The following is a 19,552-nucleotide window of genomic DNA, read 5'->3' as shown; positions in this document are numbered from 1 at the left end:
ACCAGCCGTTCCGACTCCTTTTGCGGCTGGGGCCAAGTATGTTTGTGGCCGTAGCAATGATAACGTTCTTCAGGTGGTTATGAAGATCATTTGCTGATGCTTCATCTGCAAGTCCTCTGTCAACTGCGGTTATCGCGGCATCTATATCCTTCTTATAGGTGTCGAGGAGGGCTGTGTTATGGATGGCTTCAGCGTTAACTCTCACCAGATTGTTAGAGGGGATTGTACGTAGTGTTGTTATATGTTAGAGATAGTGATCCGAGTCTATATTGGCCCCCCTATATTATCTGACATTCATCAAGGCTGAGGCATTATTAGATGCGAATATTTTAATAGCTAAAAGGAACGAGATCTTCATGGTCAACATGGAAAAGAAGGTAATTTCGGACTGTCTGATGCTAAGGTTTTGAAAGATATGGGGATGATATCTTGACGGTTGATCATTGAGAGTCCAGAAGCCTCTTAATCTCACTGCTCCGGGTACGAATACCAGCCGTAGAGAAACGACTGCAGGGGCACTTATGCTAACGCTCTATGCCCCTCTTAAGGTATATGATAACCATATGTACATTTGCGTAAGAATCACATTAAAGTGAATATTCTGGCCTACTAAATTCATCAACTGCTAACTAAATGGAAGACTCATACGTACATGGAAGTATCCGCATATATTGCATACGCAAAGTTTTCATACGTTTAGCGGCCAGCTTCCAGTTTCGAGTTGTTTACTTTTTACTCGGAAGACGCCGGATTTAACTAAATATTAGCATTAGCCAAGCATTAAGGGTCGGATGATCCTACCAACTTAAAATATTCAGGGTTCAGGTGGTGGTTGCAAGTGGTAAGTTAATGGAAGAACCATTCGAGAACTCCCGCAACATCGAGTACGTTTGCAGAATGGTGTACTTCGGCATGGTTTGGACTAGATTGTATGAAAATTCCACATTATTTAGGTACGATAATATAGCTGGCAATACTATGAGAACTACAGCCGCCCTCTCAATGTTGCTATTACGGGCGATAGTGACACCAATAACATACGTGGAGCCACCCGTTTTATCAACTAACAGCATGTTATTAGCTTAAAAACAGCACTATGTTTGTCTTTATATTACACCTACGCCATTTTAGTGCAGCCTGAAATGAACCAGTCGAATGTCTCAAATGCCGAATTACACATTCTGCACTGGTCGTGTGCTACCAGCTCTTTCGTTAGAAGCTTTTTATAAGCTCGCGTAGTGATCACGGCGTTATTAATGGCACACATAAATACATGTCTTTTAGTAAAAAGCTGTTCAACAAATCCAGATCGGCCAACGGAAATTCACTTGGTTATCGTGCATTGCCTTCCACTTCCATTCATTACATTCCATCCCACAAGTTAGATAGTCTAACGTCTCAAACGCTGAACTACACATTCTGCACTGATCATCCTCCACCCGCTCTTTCGTTATGAGTTTTTAGCTCAGATGGCGACCACAACGTCCTGAATGGCACACGTAACTCCATCTGGGTCAGGAAAGAGCTCTCCAGAACACAGCATCTTTTCAACAAATTCAGATCGACGCATGGTTGCCACAGGCAATTTAAGTTTTCATCGTACATTGCCTTGACTACCATTCAGGGATCCGCTCTTGAGACGACTTCACCTCAATTCAAGGATTGCAAGGTCGATCCTTGAAGTTAAGTAGAGTCAACCCGCAATCTGTCTTACAAACAGTTGCACGCAAGGGACTCGCCTGGTCCTTGTTGTAAAAATAAGGGCGTAGCGATTCAACTTGGGGGTGATGTTATACCGCCACGTCAACAATGCCTCTAACTCCCATGTCATGAGGCAGGTTCATCCGTTCCACGGCAGAGTTTGGATGATGCATTCGGAATTTGGACATAGTTGCTCGTATTCGTCGCTGAATGTTTTCAAGATCAGTCTTCGTCCACGGCAATATTCCGAATACATAAGCCATTGGAGGGACACCCAATACATTCAATGCGCTTAATTTATTCTTCTGCGAAAGGTGCAATTTCAGCACCAACTTTATACGTCGCAGGAATTCAGACAGCAAAGCATCATTCAGATCACCAATTCGAGTTCCTTGCAGAATTCCTAAGTATAATATTTGTAGAAGTCTGTCTCGGTGTTAACTTGGATATGGAGGTAACCAATGTTATTACCGGCATGCGGCTCGTGCTGACCTCTGCAAATCGTATTTTTTATTGCTAATTATTATCCTATTGTAATTTCAGCTCCACATTTGTTACAATAGAAGTAACAGAGTATCAAAGTTAGAAAAACAAAAAAGTGTCCCCAAATATCGCTATGACCATGCCGAAACGTCATTGATATTTTTTGCAAGTTATATTTATAATGCGTTTGATCTCCTACTTTATGAATGCTTTAGATTGTAATGTCTCAACTGCAGGGGCAATGAATCCAATTTCTTAATACATTCTTGTGTATCAATCTATAGTTGTCGCCTTTCTCTACTAGTTATGTACACATTGGATTCAATTTTGCAATCCAGCCGTTCAAAAACTAAATTTTCAGCAGTTGAAGGTAAGAGCATTTGGAAGAATCTTAAAATCTATAAAAGCATTACTTGCATTGGATAACGAGAAAAAGACTCAAGAAATCAATCTTATTCCTTTACACTTGACTGAACAAATTCAAGCGATAGTGGCGTCTGGAAGGATTCATCTAAAGTTTGAACGTAGAGAAAATGAGCTAAGAAGCAGGTTGAAGATATAAGCCAGATGTAATCTGTGTATTTTCATCTTTTATACCGCATCGACGGTTTAGAGACTATCCTGAACGGTCACGGTTGGTTGGCCATTCATTCATCTGGAAAGTATATTCATTAGATCAAAGTGATAGCCTGCAGCTGGTTATCTTTTCAATTGGACATCTTTTCCATCAAACTTCAAAGTATACCAAACAGTTTCTTAGAATTGAATAGAAAATACATACGAGCATGTGCAAAATTATGGCGAATACAGAAAACAGATTAATTACAAAATATTTTTGTTCCACATCAATTTACTCTGAGTTTTAAATATGTAAATCTATGCAGTTTGTATCAAAAAATTGGGAGCAATCAAAGAAAATTAAAACTAGGCAGTGTACAAAATCATCCATTCCAATCAGCAATAAATTCCAAACCACCCCAGATACAAACATTCACTGCAAATAACCCACATAAAAGAAACCCTCAAAACCGCCTTCACTCTATCTCGTTAACGTCATGTATAAAGCACAATACCGCCGACATTTGCATCCTATCTTATTATCTCGTTCACCACCTCCTCTAAGCTTGGATTATTATTGATAGATTCTACCCAACGATATAGATATCCAAATCCAGTTAAAGGATAGACACCGCAGACATCAAAGATACGTCGCCCGATAAAAGTAAGAGAATCAACCAAGACAGAGTGTGAAGTAAAGACAGAGATTTCGAGAAACGGAGAAACTAACTAGATTTGCTGACTACAAACTACGATTTAGGGAAGGAATAGAATTCTGTGTGGTATTATGATGTCCAAGGCGATGAAATCTTTAATAGAGGGTCGTTTGCATCAGATGACGCAACAAAGCTCTCCGTCTATGGTTTCATCGATTCCTTTGCGTCCTTATCCTCGTTGCTTTGTACCAGCAGTGATGCTCGTCTCATTGACTGTCTTCATTTCTATTGCGTTGTGAACAGAAAAGCGTAACGAGTTTCGATTACGCGCTGACGGCGATAAGGACAAAAGGGGGTGCGATATATTACCGTTTTATGGGTTCGCATATGTACGAGTATATGGTTTGTGAGGATAGATGTTGAAAGCGATTATCTGATTCAGGGTTATTCACGCTTTGCAGCATCCCTTTGTGTTTCCCGCTATTGACACACTCTCGTTTGCCCAATTCGTTACAAAGGATATGATAGGAAAGTTTGAATTCAAGTAAATAAAAGATAATCAAGTGACCACAAACATGGTTGTTAATTTTGTTAATGTAAAGATGTCCTTGGAAATAATACACCTTACAACTTATCAGATTAAGTACCACACATTAACTGCAGCTAGGTATGATGCTCATGATCTCTCAGTTGGTAAGTGCAATACCCAAAAAAAGCAGTTTAAACCATTAGTTATGTTTGGCCAAAAATAAGTCTATTTCGAATTTGTATTTTAATGAGAATAACTAGGTAAGTATGAGGGTTCCCTCTGAGGAGCCCAAGTAGCGCTGTCGTGCGCCGTTTTAACGCCACAGACTTCTCAGACCAGAGTGGTGTGAAATGGGTGAGCATAATTGTGCCAGCTTCCGCCTTCAGACCCACCCCGTAGCGGTTACGAAGGAAAGTAGTACCTCGTCTTATAACCTGAGATTTCTTTGAGGTCCCCAAAGAATTATTTGCCTATTATCCCCTGTTTGGCTTTAGCTAGAGCTGCGCAATTACAAAGGAATTACCTGAGGGTTCCTCCCTCATCGCCACAACTTGGACAATGCAAATGTCAAATCTGGTGGTATCGTCTCCTATACCCATGTACCCAATGCAAACTTCTATAATCCTATACACATTCGTGTTGCATCATACCCAAAAGCTATTAAATACAAAGCTTTAATCGCCATCTGGCTATCAGTCCGAATGATTATGTTATACTTCGGGCTCGAAAACCTCCTAACCATTGACGGGCCCCCAATATTTCCAGGACTTCCACTGGAAATACACTGGAACATCTTAGAAGGTCGTACTACTCGGGTACATTATTGTGGAATTCTCTAGCCCCAACTCCGCAGACCATCATTTCCCTATCGGTAAAGAATACCAATTGAAAAGCGCACCGATCCCATAGAAGCTCTTTCGTAATGCGGCATACATTTCTGGAATGATTACGATCTGCGGCTTTTCCCGCTTTCCTGATCAGCACAATAGCAAATTCTGTCTTATCACCACGTACACTACGCAAAATTTCTCGGGATTTATATCGGTATCGAAGTTCAAGTGCATCACGGCCGCGATCACTCGCAGTGGTCAATATAGTTTTCAACACCTTCCGTCCATCGATCCACTTCCAAGATTCCACACTTAGCCAGATTTTATGACGCCCTTTTGACCAGGCGTCCAGGCTGACGACTTGGGCAGCCCCCGGGAAAAGAATACTTTTATGGCTGCTCAATACTCATCGATATTCTCAGCGGGGTTTCTCAGTATATCTGCCGTCCAATCAGCAAGATTACTCTCCCACTTTTGTGTGAAAACTTGGCCATACAAGCGGTCGATGTTGAACTTAGGGGGCGCAGCTCCTCAAACCTGCCAATAGTGACGGATGCTTAAAGCAAGCAAACGTAAGCCACCATCAGATGGTGATCTATTTCGAAGCCGATGTTAGGGATCTCTTGTTACGCACATTCAGGAGACAATTCCTAAATCTACTGCTGATCGCGAAGTGGTCGAACTGATTGCCCGTGTGAGGTCGATCAGTTGAAACCCAACTGAGCTTATGGTAGACTCTCTGCTCGGACAATGTGTCACTAATGATAAGGCGGTGGAAGTTGCGGAAATCTACCAACCTCCCGCCATTACCTTTGTGGTCGCCAAGACGATGTTCCTATGATCATATTAAGCTTTCTGATGAATTTTCCTATTTGATTAGAGACTATTATCTTTTAAGGTTCTATCTGAATAGTTAATAGCACATAATTATCGTAACATTAGTCTGCAACGCGGCAGTCCTGGAACTCAATGTAGACCTGCCTTTCCACCAAAAACGATTGCCAGTATTTTTCCTAGCAGACCTCACCAATCGGTAATCAATAATTATAAAAACGAATACGATATTTTGACGGTGGTATTTCAATCTACTTCTATTTTGTCGAGAAAGAGAATTTAAAAGACTTTTGGGCATGTAGGATTTCCCCATCTTTTTGTTTTGTGTAAAACAAAACCTTATTAAAATCTAGTTACTCTCTGTCTGTCTGTTTGTCTCGATTCATACTAAATTTTGTGGACATCTGAAGTAAATGACACAAGTTTAGGTGGAGTTTAAAGGGAGGCTCCCCATACGTTCAACAAGGGAATGTAATATTTTCTTTTGACTTAATGTAGTCGTGTCAATAAAGAGGTCTTGATGAGTACTTTCACGAGCAACTTTCAGTTTTGACGTAAATTGTAAAATGAGTGAGTAAAGAGTCAAAATGTGCAAACTTAAAGTGAGGCAGGATTCAACATAAAAATCAAAACACTTTTAGAAGTCGACCAGAAAAGCCCCCTTAAGTTCATCCTAAGTTTACAAAATTTTACTGTGTTCCGCATAATAGTGTAAAGTTTTGTAAGAACCTGGTTATTAAAGTCCAAATTATAACAACTGAAACCTATCACTCTTGCGCGAATTAACTGTGCAAATTAGATGTTGAAGTCATAATTAAACAGAATAATTAACTTTCCCATAAAGTATTAAAGTCCCCTTCCATTTCGCAATTTACAATTTTATTGACGGAATATAGTTACATTGGGTATCAAACGAAAGGTCCAGTTAATAATTTTCGAAGCTAGTCTCAGTTTTAATGTTTGTTGGAAAGGGGGGAGTGCTAGGGTTCGAAAGTCATTCAGTCTTTAACGGGCCTGTTCTCAAAAACTTCCCCACCTAAATATCCGGAAACAATCATGAAGCTGCCTTTATATGTTGTCCTCATCATCATCAACCACGCAAGAAACGGTATCTGGTCTAGCCCTGCCTTAGTAAGGAACTCCAGATATCTCAGTTTTGCGCCGAGGTCCACCAATTCGATATCCCCCCTATCCCCTGCACAATAAGAGCTTTGACCCTATAGCGAGACGTCTCGAGTGAAACAGTTTTTGTAAGCTGAAATAGGCTTTGTTGGCTGACAACAACCGTGCGCGGATTTCATCATCGTAGCTGTTATCTGTTGTGATTTTCGATCCTAGATAGAATAAATTTTCAACGGTCTCAAAGTTGTAGTCTCCTATCTTTATTATTTTCGTTTGACCAGTGCAGTTCGAAATTGTTCTTTCTTTGGCTTTTGACGCTGACGTTGCCACCATGTACTTCGTTTTGCCATCATTAATGTGCAGCTCAAGATCTCGCGCCCGTCGCCCCCTGCCCTATATGGATGAAGGTAGACTGTACATCTCGGATTGTTCTGCCCATAATGTCAATATGGTCAGTGAGGATCGGGCCTCTCGCATTCACATCTGCATCTCGAATCACTTTTTCCAAGGCCATGTTAAATAGGATGCATGATAGGGCATCCCCTTGTCTTAGACGTTGTTGATGTTGAATGGTCTTGAGAGTGATCCTGCTGCTTTTATCTGGTCTCGCACATTGGTTTTAATCAGCCTAGTCAGTCTTATCAATATTGTCCGGATATCGAATTCTATCATGACCGTGTACAGTTTTACCCTGGCTATGCGGCAGCTTATACTTTAAAGTGGATGAAAATACGGTGCAACTGATGTCCATATTCCAACAGTTTTTCCATCGGTTGCCAAAGAGAGAAAATCTGATCTGTTGCTGATTTGCCTGGAGTGAAGCCTGGCTAGTATTTGCAGATATCCATATTTCGAAAGCCAGTTGCCCCCTTCCTCAGTGCCTAAATGATACTATCACGGAATCTAATTTTTCCAAGCTCAACTTTGTACAATTCCACTCAAAAACACTGCACGGTGGAAACGAGAGGGTATGCGCCGCAGTTCGACATGAAAGCTGGTAGGGGCAGTAAGTTCAATACTGTTTCTTTTATATACCACTATCTGACCCGACAGACTTCGTATTGCGTCAATCGATAAATAAAGGACCTAAAACAAACAAAACGAATTCGTAAGTTCAATACTGTTTCTTTTATATACCACTATCTGACCCGACAGACTTCGTATTGCGTCAATCGATAAATAAAGGACCTAAAACAAACAAAACGAATTCGTATTTAATAAAAAAGCATATTGTGAAGCATTCCGTCTGCGGATTCGATCAATTTCATTATGTCGTGATTGCTGTTGTTGTGTTTGATGTGCACGAACTCGTTGCATTCTAAGCCTATCTACCTCATTATCACTCACTAAATAGCGCAATTCTGACATAGCAATACGACTATTTTCTTGATCTGTTTCTCTCTGGTCATCAGTGCGGTTAGCACGTGAGGTAGCTCTTTCGCACATTTGATTGACCTAAGTCAGAGACCTCGGCATCGTAAATTGTAAATAATCAAAGTGAGAACATTTTTCGCTTATTTATCAGTAAAGTGTCAGAATCGCAAAATATATAAAAAACAAGTCGGGAAACCGGAAGCTTGACGCTTCAGGTATAAAAGGTTTTGTGTTTCCCTATGTGGGGAGCATAACGTAGTTCTCCATTGACTTATAGCATTGACCCGAGATATTGAAATCGCTCAGTTCTGGGCAGGTTACTGCCATTGCCAAAACTGAGCGATTTAAATATCTCGAAGGGAAGGTTACTGCCATTGCCTGAAATCAGCGATTTAAATATCTCGAGTCAATGCTATCAGCCAATGGAGAACTGCGTAATGAAATTATTTCACGCATTAAAGCAACCTGGATGAAGTGGCATTCCCCAACTGGTGTTCTTTGTGATCGACGTATCAGCGCACGTCCCAAATCTAAAATTTACTGCAATGTCGTCCGTCTACCCCTCTCTATAGTTTGAGTGTTGACTATTAAGGACAATGAACGGCGTCTTGCGGTAATGGGGACGAAGATGTCGCATTGCACTGGTGGCGTGACACGTTTTGATTACGTCTGAAATGAGAATCTCCGCGATTGATATGATCGTGGAAAACTGCAAGAGAGGCGTTTCCGATGGTGTGGTCACGTAATTCACGCTAACGAGAATTCAACAATCAGTATTGGTCAGAACATCGAAGTCAATGGTAAGCAACCAAAAAGCCGGCCAAAACAATGGTCGCATGATACACTGGATGAAGATCTCGCGATTACATCCTGATCAGGCATTTGATAAAATAAAATGACGAAACCGATCACGACGAGCCGACCCCGCTTGTGAACTGAAGGCTGAAGAAAAAGAAGAAGATGTGTGTCACATAGTTAAAAATTCTATTGGCATCTATTTTTTAGAAAGTAATTTAAATAAATCATTTGATGGAAAGCCCTGTATTGAAATAGTCAACCTCATACGCTTCACACTCTGAGTTTAATGTTATTAGCAAATACCAACAATTTAACCAACATCAAATATAAACAAGTCGGAATACCGGAAGCTCGTGCTTCGGGTATAAAGGTTTTGTGTTCATCTTATCTAAGCAATTTCAACGCACATTTTTCTACCCGTATACAGCTACAAAACTGCGAGACATACGTACATATTACAGCCGTAGATGTTACGCTCACCCTAAACAAACAAACTCCCTATTTTCGAATACTGTACACATATAGGCACGTATATAAATTGATCGTACCCATATTTCCATATTTCTTATATCTATCTGAATTAGGCTCCACCCACAAAGTTCATTAGCACGCATATACTATATACCTACATACACACATGTCTCGTTGGAATAATTGATATTCATATACAAATGATTAAAGAACTAAAACAAAATAATTCTTTTCCACCCAATTCATACGAACTTACTCCGTGTGGTATTGACGAATTGATATGTGATGATGACGTCATCAGGTTTTAGAGTGCACGAAATTCACAAAAAATTGTAAAGTTTCACCCCCTATAACTTTGTTAATAATAGTTGGATTTTCTTCAAACTTGACCAAATTGTGCATTATATTCTTCATTATACCCATGCCAAATTTTGTACTTCTGGGACGAACATAAGGGGGGTGCCGGGTAAATTTCTAAAATGTGGAAATATACTATTATTAACTTTATTTGTGCAGATATCGGAACCGGATATATTTTGAGGCCTAGATTTCGTAGAGATACACTATTGAGATTTTTTTCTGATTTTTCGGTTGGATAGGTTCTGAGAACGAGACCTGTTACACTTTTTGGGGGTCATATTTTGAGCCCTCACTCTCCTACGTTTCACCCAATATCAAATATTGAACCAGTTTCGAAAAGTACTAATTGAGACCTTTCATTTGATACCCCACATGGCCACATTTTAGGAAAAAAAATTTTGCACCCTCCTTTCACATGTATGGGGAGCCCCCCCTTAAACTTAACACAAAATGGCGCCAGTCGCTGCATGTAAAGGGAACGGCAGATCACATACTCCTACCAATTTTCGTGACAATCGGTTCAGCCGTTTCCGAATAAATCGGGTGTGACAGACAGACAGACAGACGGACAGACAGACAGACAGACAGACAGACAGACAGACAGACAGACAGACAGACAGACGGACAGACAGACATCGAAAGCGAAAGCTTGCACTAGCTCCCAAGACAGATCAAATCTGTGCCGCAAATGTGGAGAACAAGGCCATTTGGCAAAGGACTGCAACGGAATGCCCAAGTGCGTATTCTGTGTGGAAGCAAAAAGTAATGACAACGCCCACATTGCAGGAAGCAGTAAATGCCCAGTGTTCAGAAAGGCGTTCATAAATAAAGCCAAATGAAGTTTATGCAACTCAATCTGAATCACTGTCGAGCGGCCCAAGACCTACTTTCCCAAAGCGTATTCGAGAACAACGTGGACGTTGCGATTGTATCTGAACAATACGAAAATCTGCATAGCGGAGTATGGATAGCAGACAAAACCAGTAAGGCGGCGATATGGAGCTGCGGAAGCCAAGCTATAGTAGATGCGAAAAGACATCCAGAAGACGGGTTCACCCGTGCCAAGATTGGAGGGATATATATCTATAGCTGCTACGCAGCACCGAGCCTCACAATAGAGGAATTCACGTCATTGCTGGAGAAACTATCCTTCAATGCAAGTCGCTACAACCCCAAAGTAATAGCCGGCGACTTCAACGCATGGGCAGAAGAATGGGGTAGCAGAGAAACCAACGCAAGAGGACGAATATTGCTGGAGACATTCTCGCGCTTGAACGTGGTACTTGCCAACTCTGGGGGAGCCAACACATTCCGAAGGGGAGAATTGCAATCGGTGGTAGACCTCACCTTCGTCAGTGATACCTTAATCAGAGACTTGGAGTGGCGTGTCAGCGAGGAGTACACACACAGCGATCATCAGGCTATCATCTTTCAAACCTCGCAAAGGAATAATTTGAAGCCATTCACACGAATAACGATGAGCTGGGTAACTAAGAAATTCGACGCAGAAATGTTCAAGGAGGTACTTCTGGAAGATACATTGCTATCGGGAAGCGCACAAAACAAAGTTTCACAGGTCGTGGAAAAATTGCAGCGGGCATGCGATGCCGCTATGCCTCGACGTAGCACTTTCCGAAGACGAAATCCTAATTTTTGGTGGAATTCCGAAATTGAGGAATGCCGGAAAAAGTGTCTCAAAGCTAGGAGACGCTCCCAGCGCAGAAGAAACCGACCTGAGTTCGAGAAGCTACACGTGCAATATAAAGATGCGAGGAAAAAATTGCAAGTAGCTATCGCAAGGAGCAAATCCGAACATTTCAAGCGGATGTGTACTGAAGCTGATTCCGACCCCTGGGGTGGCGCATATAGGTCAGTGATGTCATCACTAAAAGGCGAGCGCTCCCCACCGATTACTTGCCCAGAGTTGTTGCAGAATATAGTGAACACTCTATTCCCAGTGGATCTGAATGGTACAAGTTTGCCTGCAGTACAGTTAAATCCCGACGAAGTTCCAATAGTGGAAAATGAGGAGGTTCTAGACGCAGCAAAAAGATTGGTTGAAAAAAAGACTCCAGGACCGGATGGAATCCCTAACATTGCCCTGAAAGTAGCCGCCAGGACAGCACCAGGTATGTTTGCCCAAGTTTTCACGGCATGCCTTAGGGAAGGAGAATTCCCCGAGCAATGGAAGGTACAAAAGCTAATACTCATTCCGAAGGCAGGTAAACCATTGGGTGACCCCTCCTCATATAGGCCGATATGTCTGGTCAATACCATTGGTAAACTATTTGAACGAGTAATATATAACAGACTGCTCGCTGTTGCGGAAAAGGAAGGAGGCCTTTCCGACAAACAATTCGGATTTCGTAAGGCAAAATCAACTGTCGACGCAATCAGCATGCTGACTGGCTTGGCTCAGGCTGCAATAGAAGAAGGAAAAAGCTGCGCAGTAATAACCCTCGACGTAAAAAATGCGTTCAATAGTGCAAAATGGAATAAAATCATCGAGGCACTCGACAAGATACAAGCCCCGAAGTACATTGTACGCATTGTAGTCGAGTTTCTCCTTGGGAGGAGACTTTACTGCGACTCGGACGATGGGCTAAAAATATTCCCGACAACTTGCGGAGTGCCACAGGGTTCTGTCCTGGGTCCCTTGCTGTGGCTAGTTATGTACGATGGAGTGTTGACGCTACGCCTACCGGACAACGTGACAACTATTGGCTTCGCCGATGATATCGGAATAACGGTGGTTGCAAAGCACCAAGATGAGATCGAGATCTATGCAAATGAAGCGATATGGGAGATCAATTCCTGGTTGAGAAATTCTGGCCTTTCACTTGCCGAGCATAAAACAGAAGTAGTTCTCATTAGCAAGAGAAGAAAGAACACAACTGTGAAAATCAAAGTTGGCGGAAAGACAATTTACTCCCAACCATCGCTCAAATACTTGGGAGTAATTATTGACAGAAGACTCAACTTCAAAAGACACATTGAGTACGCCGCAACTAAAGCGTCTTCCATCGCTACAACGATCTCGAGGATACTACCGAACATTGGTGGGCCAAGACAAAGTCGACGTCTTCTGCTCTCCAGGGTAGTCAGCTCCGTGCTACTCTACGCAGCTCCAGTTTGGGCAACTGCTCTGAATAACAAAGTGAACTGCCGAAAATTGGGAATGGCGTATCGGTTAAGTGCACTCCGGGTATGCAGTGCATATCGGACAACATCAGGAGAAGCGGCATATGTACTAGCAGGGATGCTCCCCATAGACATCTTGGCGAAGGAAAGTCGGCGACTCTACGACAAAACGTATGCAGCTGGAGAGTCTAGCGCATTTCGACGGCAGCTGGCACGGTGGGAATCTATCGAACGGTGGCAACAGCGATGGGACGAGTCCCAAAATGCTCGTTGGACATACCGCATCATTCCGGATATTCGGAGATGGTTTGAACGAAACCATGGGGAATTAAGCCACGAGCTAACACAATTCTTGAGTGGACATGGAGGTTATCGTGCTTATTTACATCGATTTGGTCACGACGAATCACCATGCTGCCCAAGATGTGGTAACGTGGCTGAGAATGCGGAGCATGTCATATTTGATTGCCCCAGGTTCACCGCGCACCGAACAAGAATGGAAGCGGTCGCAGACAGGCGTTTAACACCCGAAAACATTGTGGAGTTTATGCTGGAGTCAACGGATGCCTGGAACCAGGTTGTAAGGGAACTACAAGCTATTCACCAACAGCTTAGGCAGGAAGAACTACGACGAAAACAAGAAAGGGAAAGAACCATAATGAGCCGCAGCTAAAAGCTGATCCAGCCCCGCGATGCAATACTTGATAGGAGTTCCGTGGGGAGAGTGGAATGAGAAGGAGGTGGTTTTAGTGAGTAGAAGTCTCACATAACTGCGTGGCAGGAGCCAGCAGTAGGTTTTGAACCTTTCCACCTTCCAACGCCGAAAAAAAAAAAAAAAAAAAAAAAAAAAAAGACATCGAATCGATTCTAATAAGGTTTTGTTTCACACAAAACCTTAAAAAGGGCTAGGGAGAATTAGATTCTTTTTGAATGGAATTTTAATATTTCACTGGAATTTCAATTATTCTCGTTAATTATGACGTCAGCATCTAATTTATATGGCTTAGGATGCTGTTAATTAGCACGAAATTGATAACTACACTTAGGATGAACTTAAGGGGAGTTTTTTAGTCAATTTCTAAAAGTTGACAATATTTAAAAAATTCAAAATTAAAAATTAAATTTTTTGAGCAGATACCGGAATAGGACATCTCTCGAAGATTAGATTTCACATAAGTGTTTTACACAAAATCTTAAAAAGTGCTGCAGATAAGTAGATTCTTCATAAATGCGACTTTAATATTTCACGCGAATGTCAATTATTCCGAGTAATTATGTCGTCAGCATCTGATTTGTATGGCTTTGGAAGCCGTAAATTAAGTAAGTTTGAACTGCTATAATTTTGGCGTTAATTGCCAGATTTCTACGAAATTTTGCATGTATATACGAAATATTGTCCTCTATGCTGGTACAAAATTCGGAAGTCCTCGGATGAATTTGAGGGGGGTTTTTCAGTAAATTTCTAAAAGGTAGTAATATACTATTAGCAAGTTTGTTTGAGCAGATATCGGGATGGGACATATTTTGAGGCCTAGATGTCATCTAAGCGCAGCACCCTGATTTTTTCGGATTTTTGGGCTGGGTAGTTTCCGAAAATGAGTCCTGTCTCACTTTAAGTGCGTACATTTTGAGTTCTTACTCACGCACTTTGCAATTCATGCCAAAACTAATGTCAGTTTCGGAAAGTACAAATCAAGACCTTTCATTTGATACCCTACACAACTATATCCGGTGAAAAAAAGTTTTGAATCCCCCCTTTGCATGTATGGGGAGCCCCCCTTTAAACTCCACCTAAATTTATTTCATAGCTCTCATCTGTCCACCAAATTTCGTTCGGATCTGTTTAGCCGTTTTGGAGAAAAGTGCGTGTGACAGACAGACAGACAGAAAGATATTGAATCGATTTTAATAAGGTTTTGTTTTACACAAAACCTTAAAAAAGAGCACATTACCTGGAATGTCACTATCACAAAGGATCGCCAAAGTAAAGAAAGTTCTCGCGCACTCATAGATATCGTAACGCAATATCGTAATACTTCTTTCCGTGTTCTAAAGTGCAACAGGATGGATTGACATATTAGTTGGTTATCAAATCTAATGTCAAATATTATCGTTGCATTCAGAAATTTAATTTATAACAAAACTTAGTATTTAGTCTAGGTCTAGGTAGTCTAGTTTGGTCTTGAAATATTTATGGAAATTCAGAGAAGGTTTAAACGGTGAGAAATAAAAATACTAAAACAGAAATTCTATTTTCCAATACATGTTCTGAGCTGTGAAACATTTGATGTCTTTTGTCTTTTTAGAAATAAAAGATTGTCATTTGGTTGTCAAATATTTCTAGTTGCGTCAAAAAATTTGTCCGTATCATAGCTGGTGCTTCAGGTTTTGTGGATTTTTTATTTAAGAATATTTGGGTACAAGACGGTTCCATTTATATATATATGCATTGAATATGCCCGATATTCAATTCGACATTATACTGATGTTTTATTTATTAGCTAATAGTAATTTGCCCCAAAAGAAGCAACTTTGTTCTCCTATAACTATGTTAATAATGGATGTATGGTACCCTATATTAAAACCTATATTACTGCAATATTTACCAAATCCAGGATGCAGGCGTAGAACAATATGATTCACTGCGTACGTGAAGGTTCACAGTTCAAACATTTTCACCAAATTTCGTCTCAGTATGTAGGTATAACCCCATTTCTTAGAAAAGTACGTGCGACAGACAGCGATAACCCATGGGGAGGCGCGTATAAGGCTATCATGGCATGGATCAAGGGTAAACGCTTACTGTCAATCACCAACCCTGATTTGCTGCCAGATACCATAAATATTATCTTGCCACAAGTTCAACCTATTCGCACGCAAAGAAAATTGTGAAAATAAAGTCCCAGATATTGTACTCTTGTCTGGAAAATGTTGATCTTGTGCTGACAGACAATAAAAACGGGGTATTTCTGATCACCAAATAAAGGAAGTGTCCGGATAGCTGAGTGGTTAGAGCACAAGGCTGTCGTACGGAAAGTCCCGGTTCAAATCTCACTGGTGACAGTGGAATTTGTATCGTGATTTGACGTCGGATACCAGTCGACTCAGCTGTGAATGAGTACCTGAGTCAAATCAGGATAATAATCTCGGGCGAGCGCGATGCTGACCACATTGCCTCCTACAATATACTGTAGTGTACCGTTACGGTCTTGAATGAAGTGCTCTAACACACTTTAAGGCCCTGATCCAATATGGATTGTTGCGCCAACGATTATTATTATTAAATAAAGGAAGCAAACGTCAATGAAAATTAGGTTTGGCGAACACATCATACATTCGCAACCAACAGTTACAACCAGCAAATAATAGGAAAACTGCAGTCGCACTTAGCACGCAGACTATACTTTATTGCAAAACCGAAGGGATAGCGAATACATTCAACGCGCTTATTTTATTCTTCCCCGAGAGATGCGATTTCAGCACCAGCTTTACACGTCGCATGAATTCGGACAGCAGAGCATCCTTCAGATCACCAACTCGAGCATGGAAATCACCAATGCTATGTCCGCCATGCGGCTCGTGATGACCTTTGCGGATGGCTTGGATTCGACACTTGTCTAATCCAAACTCCATCCGAATATCATGGCTGAACATGTCTATTATTCGCAACAGACTTCTAAGATGGTCGTTAGTACCAGCATACAGGTTGATGTCATCTAAGTACATCAAGTGTGTCAGTTCGCACTAAGCACGTAGGCCATACTTTATTGTAAAACCATGCCCTCTAGCATCATTCAGTAGCCATGAAAGGGGGTTCAGAGCCATGCAAAACCAAAGGGGACTCAATGAATCCCCCTGGAAGATGCCTCTCCATACACGGATGGGCTCTGAGGTATTGGAACCCTCAGATGGATGCAATGATAAGGTGGTATGCCACCTTTCCATGACTGTCGCCAAAAACTTTATTAGTTTGGGATCAATGCGACACAGATGTAGGAGATCGATTAGCCAGGTATGCGGGACGCTGTCGAATTTGTAGAGGGTGGGTAAGAAAGTAATCGGTCTTGTATCTGCGGGGTCCTGTAGCGTGCTGTTCTTAGGGATAAGGTAGGTAATACGCAGTGAGGAAGAATGAAATTCCTCCGGGCTACTAATCACTTGATTTATGCTGTGTGCCAACCGACCATGTATACTGGTGAACTTTTTGTACCAGAAGTTCTGCACCTGATCCAGAAATGGGCCCCTCCAGTTCTTCGAGCTGTTTATGGCACGTTGAACTTCCTCTTCGATGATATACGCAAAATTCATGCCAGACGTATTGGCATGGTGGGTGCCCTCGGCAGTGATCCACTCAGCATGCTGGGCGGGTTACAACCAAAGTCCACCCCAGTATTCTTTCGATTCCGTTACCGAAAACTATATTGTCTGGACGGTTTGTTGGGTTTCGTTTCGTGATCCCAAAAAGCTCCGCAGGTTTCTTGGGTATGTTGCATTCTGGATATGTCCAGAATGATTTTTGCCATATCGTCGTAACCGACTGGATACAACAGAAAGTTTCTGCTTTAGTGTGTCCAGAATTTCAACTACGGGTGTTACACTGAGGATGGAATAGTTTCTGTAAACCGTCTGTACTTTATACTTCACCTGTCTGGTGGTATTGCCAGAGCTGACTTCAGTCAGCCTAGCAATGTCCTGCCTTAGTGAGTACCACCGACGTTCCAGACGAATTTTCCATAGTGCATCTCTTCGGTCACTCAAACCAATAACACGGAAGCGAATCTGACCGTGCAATCTGATAGCCGTAACTGCACCACAATACACGAGTGACGACACGGCTGCAGCAGACGGATCAAGGCTCCTTGTCTCGTGGCGCCTAGACGTTGAACCGCTGCACGACTACCGGTTTCGACGACGTTCTGTCCGTACAAGAGCCCAACCCAGTCACCAAATCAGACGACCACTACCGGTTATCCGTATCGAACCTCAAGTTTCTCCGTCTTCTCATTAGATGGATTTGTATTTTATCCCTAACTGCCAAGTGTGGTGATAGCTTTCTCAGTGAGTAATCTGCAAGATTGCAAAGTTCCTGCACTTTCCTCACTTACCCCCTGAAATGCTCCGGTGGCGTACAGCCATTCAGAGTGAAGCTATCCATCCCTCCTCTTTTCACAACCGGGCTTGGGACCGGCTACGACGGAGTTACTTTTATTATTTCCGACTTGTCACAATCTCGGCAGATGCCGGATTTTACCTAAGTGCCAAGCATTTAGGTTCGGCCGATCCTAAATATCTAAATTATAAAGGGGCGCGGTTGGCCGGTGGTAGGTCAATGGGGCAATTCACTTAAAGAACGCTGGGCCCATAGGTGGTGCAAAAATGATTAAAGGCGATCCACAACCTGTTGGGGAAGGAGTAGCCACGGAGGAAAGTGGTCAATAACTACACGGCCATAGTTCGTAGCATAAAGCCTCACATAAGCATTGGCTTTGAAGCTTGCCACCTTCCAACGACAGAAAAATTCAGAAACCCGATTTTGGTTTGCACTAAACCTTTATAAAAGTCAAGATGTAGATATTGACGAGTAAAAAGTTCGTTGGCTTTTTTCCAAATCTATTTTGTATCTACAGAAATATGGAAAATGTTTCCAAACAAGGATTCTCCCTAATTGTTTTGAGACACAGTTCCGATATTGCGCTACAGCTGAAGATAACAATGTAATACTGAGAAGCCAACAAGTGTTGATTTCGGGATGATTCATGTTAAATAGTAATTCGTGAAATATCGAAGATAAATTGAACTGTGAAAGGTCAGTGCACAATACACGTGAGTATTCCTCAGAACAACTAACAATTACTCAAGCGTATATTGTCCTTTGGATGGCGCCGCAAGCTCACAGGTCAATAACGTCGGGAAGAAACCATAATAATAAATACTGAACTTATTATGATTATAAGTATTACACACTTACAGTCGACGTTCCTCCGAAGTTGTCTGACGTTAGCTAAATAGAGTTTTCTATTTCTTTTGACAGAAAATTGTCGGGAATTGGTCTGTGGTGCTGGCATACAGTCTCGGCTTTTGTCAATTTTTTCTACCGTTTCTCCTCGCTTCTATTGTCCAGATTTTCTTCCAGACCTCAATATTGAGGAGAAGTTTCCCGAGCTCAATCACCATTACATTGAATGGGACAAAGTCGTTAAGGGTGTTCTTTTGTAGTTACAAACGATTCTTTCCCAATACTGCAGCTATTCGAGGATTGAACTTGCAGGAAGAAATGAAGCTTTTTCTCGTATTGTATATTGTATTGTTAAGTGATGGCAATCTAGCGCCAGTGAACATTTTACGTCTGTTGGTGGAAAACTTGTGATCATGCACATATTTATCCAGCTTTTTCGAATACTTGTGCCATAAGACATTTAGCAGAATCATTTTATTTTATGAGCTTCGGGTTTAGTCAAAGTTTTTATATTTCTTTTAATTCATTGAATGATATTGTAAGATGTCGTTCATTTACATATGTGTCATATCATTCTCATCATCATTCTATTATATCAATGCCTCATGTTGAAATGAGTGTAGATAAAGATACCAAAAATTAAGAAATTTAGTTTTTTCATCCAATGTTTTTTTTTCAAGCATATGACGTGTTACCCTAACCTTTCATTTTTCTTTTTGTCACAAAACAATTGGCAGTT

This window comes from Hermetia illucens, chromosome 4 (assembly GCF_905115235.1).
Source record: "Hermetia illucens chromosome 4, iHerIll2.2.curated.20191125, whole genome shotgun sequence".
Classification (NCBI taxonomy): domain Eukaryota; kingdom Metazoa; phylum Arthropoda; class Insecta; order Diptera; family Stratiomyidae; genus Hermetia; species Hermetia illucens.
This window is presented reverse-complemented; position numbering follows the sequence as displayed.